This window comes from Macaca mulatta, chromosome 8 (genome assembly GCF_049350105.2).
Source record: "Macaca mulatta isolate MMU2019108-1 chromosome 8, T2T-MMU8v2.0, whole genome shotgun sequence".
Classification (NCBI taxonomy): Eukaryota; Metazoa; Chordata; class Mammalia; order Primates; family Cercopithecidae; genus Macaca; species Macaca mulatta.
In genome coordinates this window covers 20,868,670-20,874,669 of record NC_133413.1, presented here as the reverse complement: position 1 = coordinate 20,874,669, position 6,000 = coordinate 20,868,670, and the positions used below count along the sequence as shown (strand labels likewise).

At 39.7% G+C, this 6,000-nt stretch overlaps 1 protein-coding gene across 1 annotated transcript in view; it reads left to right on the top strand.

Moving 5' to 3' along the window:
* Positions 1–1,484: 1,484 nt before the first annotated feature.
* PSD3 (pleckstrin and Sec7 domain containing 3) overlaps positions 1,485–6,000 on the top strand; it is a 696,970-nt gene continuing 692,454 nt past the window's right edge. Inside the window, exon 1 of the mRNA XM_028852422.2 lies at positions 1,485–1,664. The gene's annotated coding sequence lies outside the window, so the exon portion shown is untranslated. The remainder of the gene's footprint in view (positions 1,665–6,000) is intronic.

Sequence of the window (6,000 nt, the reverse complement as noted above, 5' to 3'; positions counted from 1 at the left end):
TCATCGTGGAAAAAGGAAGGCTTCAAGGTGTGCCCCGACTGAAGGCTGCTGGCGTCTGGGACCTGGAGGCAGGTATCCCATGTGATTAGGTTGGTAAACGTATTTGGCTTTCTTGGGTTGGTCCTGAGTTGGAAGGGGGAAAGGGAAGGGCAAACCTTAGGGAAGTTTGTGGTTATTGATCAAGTCTTGACACTGTGGGTCAGGTTGCTGCAGGGGTCATGGGTCAGAGTTCTATTTTTATATATGGTCTGGCCGTGATGGGTTTCTATATTGTCACGGGCCGGTCCACCTCTCCTATTACCTCTGGACACATACACCTTTCCAGGAGAGAGCTGCCAATGGGAGTTCTCAATCAGATCTAACCTTCCAAGGTGCTGGGTTTTAACATTATGTTTGTGAGAAGTGCTTCAGGTGGGAGGCATCTGCTCTGGGCAGCCTGAGCCCGAGGCTGCGCCTTTTGGGCCCTCAGCTCTGTAATGAAGACGGCAGCTGAGCTCTTGGATTTTAAAATTGTGAAACCAGCTTCCTCAGCCTCGTCTTAGTTCCACACAGTGCGGACAGCTAGTAGTTACAGAAAACCATACAGAGTTGGCCCTTGAATGCCCAGGAAGTTAGAGGCAGCCTCTCCTACCCCCACATCCTGCCACCCTCCTCGAAGTGGAAAACCCAAGTATAACTTTTGACTTATAACTGTTGTTATAACAGTATAACAGTAGCCTACTGTTGACTGAAAGCCTTATGAAAACATAAACAACACACATTTTGAGTATACAATACTCTATTCTTATAGTAATGTAAGCTAGAGAAAAACTATTTAGAAAATCATAAGAAGAGAAAATATGTTTACTATTTATTAAGTGGAAGTGGATCATCACAAAGGCCTTCATTCTCTTTGTCTTCATGTTGAGTAGGGCGAGGAGGAGGAGGAAGATAAGGGGTTGGTCTTGGTGTTGCAGAGGTGGCAAAGGCAGAAGAAAATCCAGGGTAAATCCGTGTCTCGTCTATGTATTCACCATATATTCTCATGACGAGTAACTTAAAAACTGAGTATATACCTCTTGCAAGGCTGTATGTTACACAATGGATGAAGCAGGGTGTGGTAGACATGCTGTGGCCACAAATTTGGTATTTATCTGGTGTCTGTATTCACATAGCCCTCCAAATTCATTTTTGCTATGGCTTTTCTCTCTTCCTGAATTTCCACTACAGTGTAGGAAAATAGGCATCACCCTGATACCCAGGGCTTTCAAGCATCTTTGCAAAATCTTCCCATCAATGGGGAATGATGGTTTGGGCCCATTGTCGCTCTCCCTGAATTTAGTTAGCAGTTGAACGGTCCCCTGGTGATTCACTGGATGCTGTTTAGTTTGTTCCGTCAGCTGTTTATTAATCTGTAACTTCCTGTTAAGATGCAGGGTGTGCTTTTTAAAGAAGCCTTACACAGCATAAGTTTTATTTTGGGACCGGACACACTATTATATAAAGAGGATCTGTGAGCATTACTTGGTCTTGTAAGCTATTTTTTTTTTTCCCAGCAAAATGTTGTGAGCACCTACCATATGCCAGGCACTGTTCTGTGAACTGGTTGTACAGGAGTGAATGAGATCATCTTAATTTTGAGAAGTTTATCATCTACTCAAGGGAAACACGTGTAATAAACTATGGTAAGCACAACCATAGATGTACAAGGTATGGGAGGGTGCAAAGAAGGAAGTGGAAAATTCCAGGCCAACAGAGGAGTGAGAAGGTTTTCATGAAAGAGACTCTAGAACAGAGCCTAGCATACATTTTCAACTGGTGGGTGGTATAGCAAACATGGCACATTTTGGTGACAGGGTGGGGAGGACAGATTGGACAATGAAGAGGCTGGAGGTAGGAGAGTTATTTGAAGGTTATTTAAGAGGCTGTTGCAAATGGTTTAGGCAAGAAATAATAGAACCGAAGAGAGGGGCAGAAAGAAGGTTTGAGGTAATTTTCACAACAGGATGGGACAGGGGAGGTGAGGAAAATGAGTTGATGAAAAGTTTCTGGTTTGGAGCGCTTGGTAAATGGTGCTGCCATTAAATCAAATGGAAGAAAAGAAGGAGAAGCAGGTGTGTTGGGTGAGGGCTGTGGAGACCATGTTTGGACCTAGTGAAGTTCAGATGCTGTGTGAGGATATCGTTCAATCAATAGACATTCAAGTTGTTGGAGAGTGAGGTCTGGCTGAAAATACCTATTTGAGTGACATCTAATGATTTGGAAACCTTATTAAACAGATTGTGTTTTGGTTTATGGTGCTTGACAAGTGACTGATGCTCCAAAAGTGTATAGATGATAGATAGATATAGATAGATAAATGTTTTTCAGGTAAAATATTAGTGCTTTTCAGATCACAGCATTTTACTTTAATGGTATCAGCTTTTATGTTGGTGACCGGGAATGTCAGGGGAAGAAGGTGGTATAAATTGAATACCATTGACAAATTGACCTCTTGGGAGTTAACGTTGACATTAAAGGTGTTGCTTGCCTTTTCTGTATTAGAGATTTAAAAAATACTCTGATCAACTCTGGAAAACTGTATAGTTGTTTCTAATTGTGGAATACTGTAAAATAGGCATTCTACTACAATGGTGTTTTTGCTAGTTCCAAGGAAATAGGTAAAAATGTGGACGATGTGTTCTTTTACCATACAAAGTAAAATTTGCAAGAATATCTTTTATAAAAGTGCCCTTTGTGTCCTGGAATCTAACTTAACCCTAACCTTAACACTAACCCTAACTAGTATCCTTGAGGGTAGAGTTAACACAAACACTAACCCTAGCATAAATGCTAACCCTAAGCCTCAACCTAAATCTCAGCATCATCCTAAACTGCACCCTAACCCAACACTAACCATAAATCTAATCATAACCTTAACTCTGAACCTAAAGGTATTGCTAACCCTAACTCTAGCCTTATCCCTGTCTCTTGTTGTTAGTCCTAATCTTTACCATAGAACTTTTTTCAGAGTAGGCCTGTTAGGAAAAAATATTCTTTAGGACTCTAGAAACTAGATAATTAAAGCTGAGAAGTAAATTTCAGATTAAATGAATAATCTATAAGCAGATCATCAGGAGACCATGTTTAACAACGTATCAAGATTGGGTAGTCTGACCCTTCTGATTGGGGTAACCAAAGGCTGGGTTAGATGTCTGAAGGATATTCTTGCTTCTGCTTTCCAACAGTAAGCATGCCTAATACGGGTTGTTATAAAAATTCAATGAATATATCCAAGAAACACAATCTAAATTGAGAGTACATAGACTTCACAAGGTGTATGCTAACCTTAATCCCAGTCTTCTTGGACTACTGAAGAAACACAATCTAAATTGAGAGTACATAGACTTCACAAGGTGTATGCTAACCTTAATCCCAGTTTTCTTGGACTACTGAAGTGTAACACTTTTCTACTTCAGAAAAATTCTGGAACACTGATGCCTCACTAACTTATCCACTTATATCTAAATCCCATTGTGACCCCATCCAGACCTTACCAGCTAGGACTTATCTAGATTAGACTAGCAGTCATTACAGCAATGCCGGGGTTAGAGAGGTAGTATTAGATACTGTATTTTACATTGAGAGACTTCACAACCAAGCTGAGGAAAAATGACTAACATCCATAAGACAGTGAGAGAATGTGATGGGATGGAACATAACTCAGTGCTGTGTTACATGTTGTACAGACTTGGATACTGAAATGGTTTAAAGTGACAGCTATGAGTGGACACGGTGGAGAATATTGTCCCTCATTTGTATACCAGTTAGTAGCTCACCAAAACTTTGTAACGCATATCCAATCCTTCCTAGGATCTTGGGAGGTTGATAGGACAGGTATTACTGTAATTATTCTTATTTTTCGTATGCAGAAATAGGCTCAGCAGAGTTAATTATTTGCCCCCACATTTTCCAGTGAAAGTGGTTCATTACAGACTAGAACTCAAGTCAAACAATTTCAGACACAGTGGGAAGTTCATTCTATTTCATGGAATATATGAGACTCACACTGGGCCTTAGAGGACTGCGTGAAGTTAAAGAGATGAGGAGGAACAAAGGAGTATTCTGATTGGTTAAGAAATCTAAGGAGAAGGCTGGGTGCAGTGGCTCACACCTGTAACTCCAGCATTTTGGGAGGCCAAGGTGGGCAGATCTCTTGAGGTCAGGAGTTTGAGACCAGCATGGCCAACATGGTGAAACCCCGTCTCTACTAAAAATACAAAAATTAGCTGGGAGTGGTGGCACGCACCTGTAATCCCAGCTCCTTGGGAGGCTGAAGCAGGAGGATTGCTTGAATCTGGGAGGTGGAGGTTGCAGTGAGCCAAGACTGTGCCACTACACTCCAGCCTGGGCAACAGAGTGAGACTTTGTCTCGAGAAAAAAAAAGAAAAGAAAAGAAAGAAATGTAAGAAGAAGGCAGGAAGCAGGAAGCTGGGAATGGGATAGGGGACAGCAGCCAAGTGGGAGTGGATGAGGAAAGACTGAAGGGAAAAGTGGAGCTTTGGGAGTAAGGCAAGTTGTTTATATTTCATGCAGGGTTTCACTAAGCAGTCAATGAAATTTTTGAACCTGATAGTGATATAAGGATGATAATCTGAATCACCTGATAGTGGTATGCAGGGCAAATGGGAAGAGGGAAGCCCTAGGGACCAGGCAGGTGCCTTTTGGGTGGGGCTGCAAGGAAAGGATGGGAATGCAGTGGCAGGAGTTGTTATAAAATGGAATGAAACTGGTTTTAAAAAAGACAATTAAAAGCCTAGGGTTTGATCATGATAGACAAAGAAACTGAAAATATCAAAGAATTCCACACTTCCAATAAGTAGTTATATGGCCTCAGGCAAGTCATAGAGTCTCTCTGGGCCCCTCATTCCCCCTAGGTCACTGAAATTATGTGTATAGAATTACTGGAATAATCAGTTTCTCTTAATGAAGAAGGATAACTTGAAAATGAGAAGGATACTCTCAATAACATTATTTAAAATAATGAATAACTGGAAAATATCTAAATGCTCTATAATGGGGGAAGAATGAAACAAATTATAAGTATTATGTAGAAATTAAAATCACATTTAAGAATATGGAGACATAAATGCTTATAATATAGTGGTAGGTGGAACAGGACACAATGCTATCCACATATCACTAAAAATAAATATCTGAATAGGAAAAAAAGAACTGGTTGAGGGAGATTATCTCTGGCTGATGGTAATATGATCTGTATTACCATTTTTGCACTTTGTACATTTCTGGAATTTCCAAATTTTGTACAATAAGTCTTTATCATGAAAAAAATTAGGAAAAAGGAAAAAGACATGAGATTACTACTACTTAAAATCTTTAGATGTGTCCCTTATAACTGTTGCAAAATAAAATATCACAATGAATAGAGACGTAGCATCCTTCTCTATCTGACTTAGAAAATATCAGAGAAGTGGAATAGATTCTGAGACATGGCTAAGAGAGAGAGGTGACCTTCATCGAAGAGAGAGAGCAGAAAAGAGAGAAGAGGAAAAAATACAGCAATAACAAAGCAGAGATAGCTGCCTTAACTGAACGGATATCAGAGTCCTTGTCAGTGAAGTAGGCTGACTTTTGGGAGCTGTTTATAGCTCCGATAAATACAAAATCAACTCAGGAAGTAGATAAGAATGAATTTATGTCACAAATGAAAACAATGTTTTATTGTACAAAATATTTCAATTAGGTTTGCTAACTTCAAGGAGACCTTTGCTAGGATTCCTCTTGGTTTTCCATTAGGACTGCAAAATGTTTTCAATGAATGTGTATTGAGGCATAAATGAAGATCCACCATCCAGTGACATTATGAAACATCCATGTTTTGAGAAATTTTCATGAATTTATATAAAACTACATAAAATATAGCTAGGAAATGAGACCACAAATGTGCGCTTGAGGAAATAATAATTAAAAACTCAATAGAATAATTATCTTAATATCTTGATATTGATTCATGGTCATTTG